The following is a 14,290-nucleotide window of genomic DNA, read 5'->3' as shown; positions in this document are numbered from 1 at the left end:
AAGGCTTTCTTGTTTCACCTATATGAGTGGTGCCAACCCTGGGTCTATGCAAATCAAGACAGATATTTGGAAAATTGGGCTTGTCTCATGATGTTATTATTAGCCCATTATTGTAGGTAAGGAAACTGACCTCAGAGAAGTGACAGATAATAAATGGTGAGTTCTAGTTGTGTGTGTTTGTGTGCACATTGAAGTGGGTAGGAAGTTTATCTGAAAGCCTTTGGGAGGTAAACAATCTGGATTTGATTTTCAGATAACGATCAGTCTTAAGGAATAAAATAAAACAAGGCAGTAAACACAATAAAAGTTAAGCATTAGATCAAAGAGATACCGACTATGCACTGCATTTCTTCTTATGTGTGAACTGATTTGTATGCAGTTGCATGTACACACACACACACAGGCCAGAAGTCAACCTCATCATTCCTCAGGAGCTGTCCACTTTGTTTTTTAGGGAACAGGGTCTGTCAATGGGACCTGAGCTGGCATGAGAACTCTAGGTATCTGCCTGTCTTCACTTCCTCAGTGCTACGATTATTACAGGTGTGTATCACCACACTTGGCTTTTCATGTGATTTCTGGGGATTCAAACTTATGGAGTCCTCATGCTTGTGCAGCAAGCACTTTATCAACTGAGCTTTTCCCTCAGCCCCATGTGTGTTAACCTTTCTGTCTGCTTTATTTGGTTTGAGTTTCCTCAAGAGGACTCATTTCACTAACTACAGCATATTTTGCTAGGTGTTATGTTGCAAGAGGGTCAAGGGGAGATAGAGGATTAAGTTGCAAGCCTGTGTGAACAAAGAGATGCAAATACCACACTTGAGTCAAGTAAGACCATAGCTGATAACAGCAGCTAACAGTTGACAAAAGATTTCCTGAAGGAGAATCAGAGTGAGTCTCACACCTAACACAATGCACTATAGTCTTAAGTACTTGCTAAGTGTGTGTAGAAGTGAGGGGCAAAGATGAGATAATGTGGCTTGAAAAAAAAAAGGGGGGGTACTGTAGTCGTTCTTGTCTTTCATTCTAGGCACCATAATCAAAGCCAGATCCACGGTGTCGGGCCTTATTTGCAAGGCTACTTTAAAGGTATGATATGTTTGGATTTGTTTTACAAATTGTTGTTCTTAGCAACCAAGGGAGGAGATTTTGGCTTTTGCTTTGACTGCTAGCCATACCCCCTAAGGAATCCCACAGGAAGCCCCAAGACTTACTTTGCTCCTGGACACCTGACAAATGACTGTCCTCTTTCCTTGCCCTGTCTATGAATTTTGATTGGAATTGTGGGGGCCAAGTATTCTTTCTTCCTCTCTTTCCCTTGGGGCTGATCAGGTTTCTGAGCTCCAGGGGAGAGCTGTACTCTCAATGATCCTCTGACCAAGGCTGGAATTCCCAAAGCACCATCTGCCTCTTCAGTTTTCCAGGTGCAGCTAGGCAGGACAGAGTTCCCACACATCTGTCCTGTCCTTCCGCTGGAAGCCTGGCCTTCCCACCTCCAGTTTCCAGATACAAACTAAATCAGTCCTCTGCATTATTCCCCTTCAGGAAAAAAAGCAAGCAAGCAAGACAAGTTCCTCTCTCACCAGTCCAATAACACTCTGAGCAGGCAGGCAGCTAGAATCTGAAGCAGGCAGCTAGCATCCTGAGTTCTAGCAGACTGTGCCACTTAATTATTCAGGGAATGGTGATTAGAGCTTGCTTACCTCATACACAGATACCCTACTTGGTTAAGTAAACGTACAGCAAAAGAATATTATGTTTGAGGAAAGAACTTTTGAACTTGGAACTCTAAGACACTGTGACTGATCTGATTCTCCCCCAGCCTCTGGCCTAAGCCTCCTGCTTCAAGTCATGCCCAAGAGAAGAACTCAGCCTATTTTCTTGTTGTCAGAAGTGCAGATTTTGGCCCAAGGCCCAGGTGAGGAAGAGGATGACAGAATGACAGAGTTACCTAACTGTTTGCAACAAAGAACACATTCCTCCCCACCCGGCCCTGCCCTAACATGTCACTGAATGCCTCTTCCTGTGCCACCCCTCAGTAAGCTTTTGCCCTTCTCTTCCTACATGAAGTTGTTATTGCTTTATTCCAATAAAAGGTTATTTAGCATGCAAGAAACCTTAGTTGTGGCCTGTGAATCTGACCACATATTTCTTTTCAGTCTTTGTGAGTTTTCAAAGGGGCCTGCCAGCTCCTTTTATAAAATATTCAGGCCTGAGTCATATGATGGTAGTTACATGGGAAAAAATGGACCCAGGAGTAGTGGTGCATGCCTTTGATCCCAGCACTCAGGAGGCAGAGACAGATAGACCTCTGTGAACTTGAGGCCAACCTGATCTACATAGTGAGTTCCAGGACAGCCAGAGGTACGTAGTGAGACTCTGAAGAAAAGAAAGAAAGAAAGAAAGAAAGAAAGAAAGAAAGAAAGAAAGAAAGAAAGAAAGAAAGAAAGAAAGGAAGAAAGGAAGAAAGGAAGAAAGGAAGAAAGGAAGAAAGAAAGAAAGAAAGAAAGAAAGAAAGAAAGAAAGAAAGAAAAGAGGGAAGGAAGAAAGAAAAGAAGGAAGGAAAGAAAGAAAGGAAGGAAGAAAGAAAGAAAGGAAGAAAGAAAGGGATGGTGATGTTGATAACCATAGTTAAGTATGTATTCCAAACTTACCTCAGATTCATAGATGGTAGGAACATAACATAAAGTCCCTAGTGGCAACTTCAGCTCACCAGTAGAATCATCTAGAAACTGTTAAAAATACAGTTTCTCTGTAGTTAAAGATAAACTCACTGAATCAGAATTGGTGAAGTACAGCCTTCAACTCAATATTTTAAATAATTTTGACCCTGGATCTGGTGCCTCAGATCTGTAACCCCAGCTATCGGGGAGGCTGAGGCAGAAAGATTACACATTCAAGGCTTACATGGACAACTTAGATCCTGTATTGAAATTTTAGAAATGCACAACTTGCTAAGGATGTGACTCAAGGCATACCACTTGCTTAGTATGTGCAAGATTCTGGGTTCAGTTCCAACTACTACTACTACTGCTGCTGCTGCTGCTGCTGCTGCTGCTGCTACTACTACTACTACTACTACACACACACACACACACACACACACACACACACACACACACACTGGGTGATTCTGATAAAAGAGATCTATTTATCAAATTGAGTATTTTGATTGTTTCCTAGTTGAGAAAACTGAGGTTCATGGAGGCTGTGACCTGTAAGAAGTGGAAAGTAAGAGCAGATCACATGTGCCCTGGTTCTCATTGGTCCCCTCTTTGCATAGAATACTCATATTACATTTCCTCATCTTGTTTGATCAATTACTTGTTTCCCCATGTTTACATAACTGAGTATTCTAATGGCAAAACCACATCAGACCATATCTTAGGACTCTGAATCCTTAAGTTTGATCCCTGGAGCTGATCTCTTGCTGGGCTGGTGGACATTCCTAGACCATGTGCCTCAGTTTTTCCAGAGACAAAGGGTTTGGGGAAGAGAAAGATGTGGTGCCCCTTTTTTACAAAACAAAGCAGGTTGCAAGGTTTCAAGTGTGTCTATTGGTAGAGATCTACCCAGAGCTATGTGACTGCTAGGAGACAGCTTTTGTGCTGAGAAAGATGCAATGTCTAGTGGGAGCAGGTTACCCAAAGCTCAGGCTGACACTAAATGTCTGTTTGTTTATCTCAGGGAATTTTGGCCTGGTTCCCACTGTATTATCGCCGGCAGCTGCCTTAAGTACAAGGATAATGACATGTTTGAAAAAAATGCCTCAAACGTCAATTAGCTAGGTATTGAGACAACCCCCGGGAGTTGTTTCTTCATGTCCTATGTTAGCTGTACTTATCACCCTCCAAGCACTGTGCTTTACCCTGCTCAAATCTGCAAAACTTCTCAGATCCCTGGCCCTCTGTTCTGTAGGGGCAAAGAGGAAATAGAATGGAAAGATGGCTGGTGGGAAGCAAGGCATAATTGACTTGTTGGGAATTTTTCATTTGTGTACATTGAGGTGTGCTTGGTGGTGAGCAGAAGAGGGGACTGTGGATGAGGCACTAACTGTCATTAGACCTGGGTTCTCACTTCATCAATGTCATGTTCACTTGCTATGTGATTATAGACCAAGCCCTTACTCCTCTCCTATGCTTCAGTTTCCTCACCTACACAATGACCAGATTAGACTGGGAGCCTCCCACTCTAACTAAATAGTGGTAATTCAATTATTCAAGTTGTAGGATGGGGGGAGGGGGAATCTAATGAGTGATGCTCCTTCTCTACACTCATGCTTCTCTCTCCATCTCATTGTGAATCTGCTCTTAAAGAAAGTACTTATTTACCTGCAAAGGCTCGAAATAGAACCCCCAAAGTAATTAGATCTACTCTCGCCTGATTGCATTGGCTTTAGTGGATCACATCTCAGCTCATGCTGGCTCCACTGCACTCTAGATACCTTAGATACAACTAGCAGCTACTTTTCTGATCATACGTGGGTTTCTAAGGGCATAAATAACTGGACATTTCATGATCTCCTCTTTGTTTCTCTCTTGTTCTGTTCTGCAAGATCTACTGGGTTTTTCAGAACCTTGACTTCTTTAGCCACACACCCCTCTAACTAGGTCACCTGCCACAACTGGCTCAGTGTCAGAAGTCTGTGGTTTCTCTGACTGGAAAGGTCTTGATTCATCCTGTTGTGGGGAACTCTTTAGCTTGGCAGCTGTTTTGTTATGAGGATTTTTCCTTTGCCTAACACTTCTCCTGGCCACAACCATCACCCTTCATCCAAACCCACTCCTCCAAGCCTCACCCCTCAGCCCTCCTGGATAAAGAGATGATCTTTGCCTTACAACAGGACACTACAGGCTACCAGAAAGATCTAACCTTTTTCCATCAATGGTGGCATCAAAATCTAGCTTCAGGAACTTTAGCGTCTCCCAAAACCACAACTAATGAGTACATGATCTAAGTAAAACTCATGCACTTGCTATGCCAACAAGCATTAAGACAAGACCTCTAATCACCTTCATTCAACCAACTTGCTCTCCCTAAGCCATTCCTATTGAGAAATTATGTACTTCCCCATTACAAGCCCCAGAGCCTAGCACAGAGGACATAAATATTTGTGAAATGAATAACGACAGAATAAATGAAGACTTGACAGACCCAAAGGCCAGTGGAAATAGCACTGGCTGATGTAGGAGGCTGAGCCTGCCACTAATGTATATTGTAACTTTGAGTATTTCCATTTTGTTTCTGGGTCTGAGTCTCTATATGCTGAACTGAATGGTTGCTTATGAAACTTCCATCTTTGTAGTTCATGAATGAGTCTTATCTGTACTCCTGTATCAAAAAATACCACTCTACCCCCTGTCTCCAGGGAAAAAAACCAGAAGCCTTCATCTTGTTATCAGATGAAACTGGACTCTCACTGGTGGGATAAATGGATATGACTGTTCAATTGAAACCAAACTAATTTTAGAGAAGCCAGTGCCTCCAACAGTGCCAATGGGGTGGCTGATAGGGTTTTATGTCCTTGACTTAAAGGCAAAAACACCCAGGTTCATGTCTTGTCCCCTCTACTTTGATGCCCCATAACATGTATGTTGCTCTGAGTGTGTAGGCGCACATCTGTGATGGCAGCACCACAGAGGTCGGGGCAAAAAGGTTGTGAGCTTGAAGCCAGCCTAGGCTACATAGTGAAACCCTCTCTCAAGAAATGTTTCCCTGGGCTTAGGTGGTGGTTGGAGTCAGTAGGCTTATGGAGATCTTGGATTCCTTGGTCATGAGAGAATAAAATCCTTGTTCCTCAGTGCAAAAATTTTATAAAATGTCTCTATTTTAAAGTCCTATCTATAACACTATTAACTAACGCAGGCCTAGAGTGAAGAGAGAATGCTGTAGAAAACCAAAGATAGCAGCCCCCCTCTTACTTGGCCAGTTCTTTTCTGTCCCTCTGGATTGAGTTTCTGTGGGCTCTGTGGTTAAAGCACATGAACTTCGAAGGCTTAAAAAAAAATCTTGGTAAGAGAACTTCCAGTCCTGAAAATTTATGATCCTCTAATTCCAAATATGTAACAAATAGAAAGATTTGTATGTTCTTGCACTGTTCTGAGTCAGGCTGCAGCTGGGCTTTGGGTATTAGCTACATGGATATGTGCTGAGTTCCTAGGGGATGCAGAGGCTGCTTTGTGAGGAAAGGCAGAACATATTTATCTATCTGACAAAAAAGACGTGCAGCCTAAAATGTGTAATCAATCATTTGGACGTGGATCGCCCACAACTCTTTCCCTCACACAGCCAAGATCCCTGTTCAAACTTCAGATTTAGACTAGTCTGTGGGGTTTCTTCAGCTTCTGATGGACATTCTCTGACTCTGAGATTACTCAGACTTACAATGTGCTTTTCTAGTGATTCCTCTGCAGTTGGTTTCAATGTTCAATTTGAGCAAGGAACAAATGACTGAAAAGTGACTAGACCTTGCTATGCTTGGCTATAAAGAGGCATGGGAAGTTGATGGTTAGTTATAGTTGGGGAGAAACCTTTTGATCCTCAGTGCCAAGTAGCTCAAGAATGGATTGTAGAGGAAATACACACACACACACACACACACACACACACACACACACACACACACTGGTGGCAGGGTCCTTACCACCTGTTATGGGACAAATGTCTCATAGAAGGATATTGACAGTAAATGTGCCACACTGGACAAATCCCTTTGGCATACTTAAGCTTTTTTGGTGTTATAAACAGGAGGGAACAAGCCTGGATATAAATGTGTTATGTCACAAAGTAAAGAAATGTGTTGCTGTTAGTGATGGGCTTGGAGGATTCCATAGTTGGGAAAGGGCCAAAGGAGGCCCTTTATTTCAAGAGGGGAAAATCACAATCTCCCTGTCTACTGTCACAACACTATTTGCACTAAATGACCAGTAGTAGGCTTTTGCTTGACCACCTTAGATTATTTTTCCATTTTAATCCATCTTTTATGATGTCTCTTCCATGCTATCTTATCTGACAACTCTACATCATTATGAAAGTTTCTCAAAAAAAGTCAAAATGGGTCTACTGTATGACCCAGCTATACATACCACTTCTGGGTATTCACCAGAGGACTCCAAGTCAACATTGACCATCACACAATATAACAATATAACAGTATTATTTTACAGTAGATAAATTGTGGAACCCATCAAGGTGTCTAACATCAGAAAATTTGATAAAGAAAATATGGTATATCTACACAATTGAATTTTTGTCCATAAAGAATGAAGTTAGATCATTCCTAGGCAGATGGGAGCACCTGGAGATAGTCATATTTAGCAATTATTAATTAAATAATCAAATATATCTTGGGAAAACAAACAGCATGCTTTTTTTTCATTTATGGATCCTATATTTTATACAGATAAATAAAATCATGTGTGAATATATGACATGAAAAGAAAAGTGAAACTGTCTAAGGGAACAAAGAAGGGCAGGGCAAAAAAAAAGGGAGGAGAGATGAGGTGATGACATGTGTATGCAGGAGATGACATGTGTATGCAGGAGTGGATATAGTTATATAGTAGGGTTAGCTATAAAAATAATTTGTATGCACACACTATACATATATATGATTAATATATATTACCACATATACTATAGATATGTGATTAAGTCATACAAGTGAACACTCCAAAGTCTAAGTTAAAATCACATTCTTTAGTTCTCTAACTTAGTAAGTTGTATGTCCTTGGAGGAAAATGACTCAGTCTAATCAAGATCAAGATAATAATAATATTACTGCATAGAGTTGCTGGTGGTTTCCATGAATCAATATGTATGAAGTATTTAACGTGCTTGGCATATATAACTATTAACTATTAACATAATTATATGCCTTATAGGCTGTATACTTTAACATGCTTTGTCTCATTTTATCTGAGAAGAGAGGCTTCTTTTCTGTTTTTCTTTCTTTCTTATTTTTTAGACAGGATCTTGCCTAGGTTCTGAAACTCATTACATAGCCCAAGCTTTCCTTGAATTTATGACCCTCCTGCTCCAGCTTTCCAAGTAACTGGAATTACAGGCCTGCATTGGGCTGAGCTCCACAGAAGGAACTGTCATCATTTTAAAGATGAATAATTAAAGGTTCTGTGTTAGGTGCCTTGTCTAAGGCCATGGTGGTGAGATTTATTTAGATTTATTTATTTGAGAATTGACTGTGATGTGGAATAGAAAATTCTAACACTCTCCTGATTAGGAGAGCAGGGAACGCTTGCTCATGGGGATGGGGAAGCAATGAGGAACGGAGTACATCCAGCTGGCTGGGATAATAGGGTCAGGTCAGTTGCTGCAGACATAGGGTGCCTAGTGGGCTAGTGAACGACATAAAGTATACCTCCTTCTACATTTTGTTTCCAGTGCACAGGGTCACAAGCAGGAAGAAAAGGAACCTGGAGAGGAAAACATCAGGGCATGGTGTTTTCATGTGAGAAGCAGCCAAGAATAGGTCTGTGACATGTGCAGGAGTGTGCTATATGGAAAAAGGAGGAAAGCGTACAGTGGCCAGCCTGCTCACAAAAGCAAAAGGTAGCACACACACACACACACACACACACACACACACACACACACCTTCAGTCCCAGCACTTAGAAGCAGTGGCAGGTGGATCTCTGTGAGTTCAAGGCCAGTCTGGCTTACAGAGCAAGTTCCAGGACAGTCAGAGTAGATATGTACTTACATAAATAGACAGACAGACAGACAGACAGACAGACACGACAGACAGATTCATGACTAGGAGAGATGACTCAGCAGTTAAGAGCACTTGATGCTCTTGCAGATGACCCAAGTTTGTTTCTAACATCCACATGGCAACTCACAACCATCGTAACTTCAGTTCTAGGTGATCCAGCAACCTCTTCTGACATCCAAAGGCACCAGGCATGAAGACGGTACAGAGATGCACATGCAAACAAACAATCATACATGCATTTTTTCTTCCATATCTATTTGAGTAGTGCATTGGACCCTTGATTTATTAGCCCTTGAAACTCTATCAGAAGAGCCAGATGGCCTCTAACACTGACTCTGTGCTCAGTCCAGTGGTATCCTGTAGTGCACCAGGTCTTTTCCAAGAACTTTGCAATTTAATTAAGTGACTATACTTAATTTTGTGTGAATTGTGGTAACAGCATGGTGAAGTTGCTTTTAAATGAATTATGTTGGGTAATTCATAAGTAAGCTGAGACAGGGAGCAGTAAGAAATGGGAAAAGAGGGCAACAAAACTGCCATGTAACACAAGGGCACTGATTGGGGAAGAAAGTGCAGAGAAGGGAAGTAAAAGGCTGAATTAGATGTGGGAAAAGATACTTTGCTCCCTTCCTAATTAGGCAGCAAGCTGCCCAAAGAGTCTAACATGTGGGCCAATAATTTTGGCCAAGCTTAACCTTGAAAAAGTAGTGAATTAAAATATAATCCTTTATCTTCCCAGAGAAAGATGAAAGGAAGAAAAGAGAGAACAGTAGAGGTGCTTTCAACTCCTTGAAATTCTGCTCTAGATATACTTGAGATGTCCTTATATGGGATGAGAGCTGTATTTCAAATTAAGGTCATTATCTCTCCTGCTGCTGCTGCTGCTGCTGCTGCTGCTGCTGCTGCTAAACAGATGTGGTGCCACCAATGCCACCAACATTATAAAAAGCCTACACCTTCCCTACTGGGATCACAACTGAGGAAGACCTGACAACTATTTCTGAACTTTCCATTCTAATATCTGGTAGGCAGTTTCCTGTACCAGCTCTTCCCATTGGGCTTGGTTACTGGTAATCATTTGCACCTCCCTTATAAGCCAAGCCTGGCCTGTGCAGCAGGAACAAAGGTATTCATTGGTCTTTCTCCTACCTGGTAAATTCCAGAATGTTGAGAAATTCATAAGGACCTTCATAAGCCATTGAGTCGGATACTTTATTATACTGCTGGAGGATTAGTGACTCAGAGAGAGACATGGGACCTAACAAGGATCCCACTGTACAGCAGTAGCAGAAATGTTCCAAATCCAGTGTGCATCCCCCACCCCTCCAAAACCTTCCAATCACTTGACCTGTCTGTCACTCAGGCTGTTGTAAGATTGAGCCTGCAGGATGCTCACAGCTAACCATTGATCTGATCATGAGGTTCCCAATGGAGGAGTTAGAGAGAAGACTGAAGGAGCTGAAAGGGTTTGTGGCCCCATGAGGAGAACAACAATACCAACCAACCAGAGCTCCCCAGGGTCTAACCCACCAGCCTGGGAGCACATAGAAAGGGACCTATGACTCCAGCTGTATATATAGGGAAGAATGGCCTTGTTGGGCATAGGTGGGAGAGGAGATCCTTGGTCCCATGAAGGCTGGACACCGAGTGAGGGGGGGATTTGAGGGTGGGAGGTAGGAGTCGGGGGTAGGTGGGGCACATCCTCATAGAAGCAGGAAGAGGGGGGATGGGATAGGAGGTTCCTGGGTGGTGGGGGGAATGGGGTAAGGGTATAAAATCTGAAATATAATATCCACTTTTTAAAAAAGACTGAGCCTGCAGGATTCCTGCAGAACAGTAGTCCTCAACCTTAGCAGCCTATCAAAACTCCCTAGGGAGCATTAAAAATACTGGCACCCTGGCTCTATCTCATCAACTGAATCATCATCTCCAAAGGAGGGGCAATAGTTTTTAAAAGCTCCCTAGGTGATTCTAATATATAGTCAAGATTAAGAATCATTGCCCTGGAGGAAAAGAGCTCGACATCTGTGAGGGAACTTGAAGAACAGACTCCCAGTGAAGCGGGCTTTACAGACATGGCTCCTTTTCAACCAGGACATTGAGCATGCCCTCCAATCTAGCGTGTGAAATGCCTGGTATCTTCCAAAGTCACATTGATCTTCTTGTTACTGCTTTCAAATCATTACAAATCTAAGAAATAGTTTACTTTCAGCCATCTTCTTTTTAACATCAAAAAGACCTTTAAAGAGACTACCAGTCTCTAGTGGGAAGCCCATAAATAATTTGACCCAATTTCTGGATTTTCTCAGTCGTCCACTCACAAGGCATATATATCCCTTTAAGGGACTAGTGTTGAGTACCTAAAACTGTCCATCAGCCCCCACTCCCAATTACTTGCGACTCCCATACATATAGATCACTTTCTAAGCACCAGCCTGTTATGGGCAACCAGTGAAAAGCAGGAAAAAAAGAGCCTTTGAACAGACCTTGAGCCTTTGCCTCCCCCTCCCAAGCCTATTCAGCTCTCTATCTGACTATCATGTTGGCTTTGAGCCATAATAATGTGTAATGACTTGCCTAGGGTGAGAAAGCAGAGATGTGTGCCTCTCCCCACTCTACAAGTGGCCTTTCTTTTTTTAGAATTAATTAGGCTGGGGATATGGCTGAGTGGTATGGTACTTGCTTGGATTCAATCACCAACACTTCAAAGAAATAATTTTAGAAGAGATGAAAGAAAAAAAGATGTATTCTATTAGTGAAAATAAGTAAAGAAAACAACTCACAGGGTCCGTGCCTAGATGAAGAGCTACAAGCAATTAATGACTGTTTAGAGACAATCAGTCTTCTCTAGGGAGGAGGCCCCTAATTGGCTATTCAATACCAAGTGGCCAACCCTAAAAAAAGTACATGCAAACAACACTAAACAGATTCTGTAACCTGTAGTTACATATTTATTTATTGTCTATTATAATCATATATGTAACAGTAATTAAAGAAAAAGAGCTCATGAATTTGAGAGTGAGCAGAGAAGGGAAGGGGGACAAGTGAGGGAGAGATCTCTGCTTTGTCACCTTAGGCAAGTCATTACCCAATACTATGGCTCAAAGCCAACTTGATAATCAGGTAATACGCTGAATAGGCTTGAGGGTGGGGTCCAAAGGCCAGAGGGAGAAGATGGAAGGGGAGATGTTGCAGTATTTTAGTTAAAAATAACATTTAAAAAATCTTTTTCAACATACAACATAAATCTATCCTCAAATAATAAGGCAGGTAGGCAACACAAAATTAACTCTGTGAGTTGGGTTGGTTTTTTTTCCTGTAGAGTTTTACTCCGGGTTTGTTTTGGTTGGGCAATTTTTGACTTGCTGGTCTTTTGTTTGTTGGATTTTTATTTTGGTGGGGATTTTCTGTTTTGTTTTTTTTTTTTTTTCATATTGGTTTTAGTTCCTGAATTTTTTTTGAGAGAAGGAGAGCTAAGGTACATATAAGTGGGTGGGTAGGATGGTGGGGATGATCTGGGAGGCATTCTGGGAGGAGAAAATATAATCAAGATATATTTTATAAAAAATAAGTAAGGTGAAAAGCAAAAATATAAAACTGAAAGCAATCATTAGTAATAATTACAATGTTTGTCAACTTGTAGTCACTTTGTGTTTTCAAGTCTTTCATTCTCAGTTTTATTGAGGGTTAATTGACAAATAAAAGCTGTAAATAATAATTGGGTTTTACAATGTGATGATACAAAGTATGTATACATTGTGAAATGATTACCACAATCAACCTAATTAACACATCCATTACCTTGTTACTCTTGTTTGTGGTAAAAAAAAAAAAAAACAGTTATGATTTATGCTCTTAGCAATTTCAAGTATATGTTGCCAGTATTATAAGCTACATTCACCATGTATACATTAGGTCTCTACAACTTACTCACCTTGTAACCAAAATTGTTAATGTTTGTCCAGCATCTCCCCATTTCTCCTACTTCCCCAGTCCCTGGAAAACACCATTCTACTCTGTCACCATTTCTAGATTTCACAGACACATGAGAATGTCCTCCAGGGTTGTTCACTATCTTGTCAATACCAATATTTTCGTCATTGTTAAGGTTAAATAACATTCCACTGTGTCTATGTACCATCCCTACATTCTATATTCATTTATCTGTTGGCGGACACTTAGGTTGATTCCATATTGTGGCTGTTATGAATAGTGCTACAGTGAGCATGAGAATGTAGATAGTGCTTTGCACATGTTGATTTCAATTCCTTTAGATATACACTCAAAAGTAGACATGTTGGGTTGTATGACAATTCTATTTGTCATTTTTTGAAGAACCTCCATACTTAGTTTCATGATGGCAATAAATTTACATTTCCATCAGCAATATACAAGGGTTCTCTTTTCTCCACATCTTCCTTGTTTTTTTTTTTAAAGGGCCATGCTAACAGTTGTGAGATTCATTATGATTTCGTTTTTATTGATCTTCTCTGTTGACTTACAATGTTGAGTACCTTTTCAAAAACCTGTTGCTTATCTGTATACCTTCTTTAAAAATTAGATCTCTTTAGTTCCTTTTTAAATTCAATTTTTGTGTTTTGCTATTGTATTACGGGAGGTCAGTTACAATAGTCACACTGCATATTTTTACTTTTGTGCCTTTTCCCAAGACCAGTGTTAGAGATCTTTTCCTTCATGCTTTTTCTTAGAATCTCTAGGTTTTATAGTTAATACATTAACCTATTTCAAGTTAATGTTGTATATGGTATAAGCTATTGTTGAATTTCCTTCCCCCTGCCCCAGTGTTTATAATTGAATACATGCATGTGAGTACTCTGCCTTTAAGCTACACCTGCAGCCCTAATTTAATACTCTTGCTGGTGCATTTCCAGCTTTCCCAGTATCATTTATCAAAGAGATTTTCATTTCCTAATTATGTATTATTGGTGCTACTGTCAGAGTAGTTGACCATGTGGGTGTGCCTGTGTGTGCATGGATGAGAATGTGCATTTGTAGGCTTTTGATTCTATTTCATTGGTCTGTGTATTTGGTTTTATGACATTATTTTACTATTTTAGTCAGTATTAATTTGTACTATGATTTGGAGACAGAACACATAATACCTCCAAGTTTCTTCTTTCTCAAAATTGCTTTAACTATTCAAAATCTCTATTTTCTGTGACAAATATTATTGTAATTTTCAAAAAAAGTTGAATCTGTGTATTACTTTGGGTAGTATGAACATTTTGAGAATATTAACTCTTCTATCCTGTGAGCATAAAATACCAATTATTTGTGTCTTTGATTGTTTTCATTGATGTCATAATGGTATACTGATCTCACACATTCATGGCTGGATTTATGTCTAGTAATTTTATTGTTTTGTGTTATTGTTATTTATTATTTATTTTGTGTTTGGTCATAATATATGTGCGGGCACTCATGCTAAGGTGCATGGGTGAAGGCTAGAAGACAACTTTATGGAGCCGATTCTCTCCTATCTATTCTGAAGAACAAAATGAGATCATCCGGCTTTCATGGAAAGCTTTTAGTCACTG

General features: G+C 40.6%; 1 protein-coding gene and 1 long non-coding RNA gene across 3 annotated transcripts in view; both read left to right on the top strand.

Moving 5' to 3' along the window:
- Positions 1–14,290, top strand: part of Slc16a2 (solute carrier family 16 member 2) — a 110,688-nt gene that overhangs the window by 19,356 nt on the left and 77,042 nt on the right. The gene's annotated exons all lie outside the window — the stretch shown is intronic.
- On the top strand, positions 471–2,607 carry LOC143435450 (uncharacterized). The gene is made up of 3 exons (XR_013105770.1): positions 471–543; positions 1,031–1,089; positions 1,823–2,607. It is a non-coding gene; the product is annotated as an uncharacterized LOC143435450 (long non-coding RNA).

This window comes from Arvicanthis niloticus, chromosome X, assembly GCF_011762505.2.
Source record: "Arvicanthis niloticus isolate mArvNil1 chromosome X, mArvNil1.pat.X, whole genome shotgun sequence".
Classification (NCBI taxonomy): domain Eukaryota; kingdom Metazoa; phylum Chordata; class Mammalia; order Rodentia; family Muridae; genus Arvicanthis; species Arvicanthis niloticus.
This window is presented reverse-complemented; position numbering and strand designations above follow the sequence as displayed.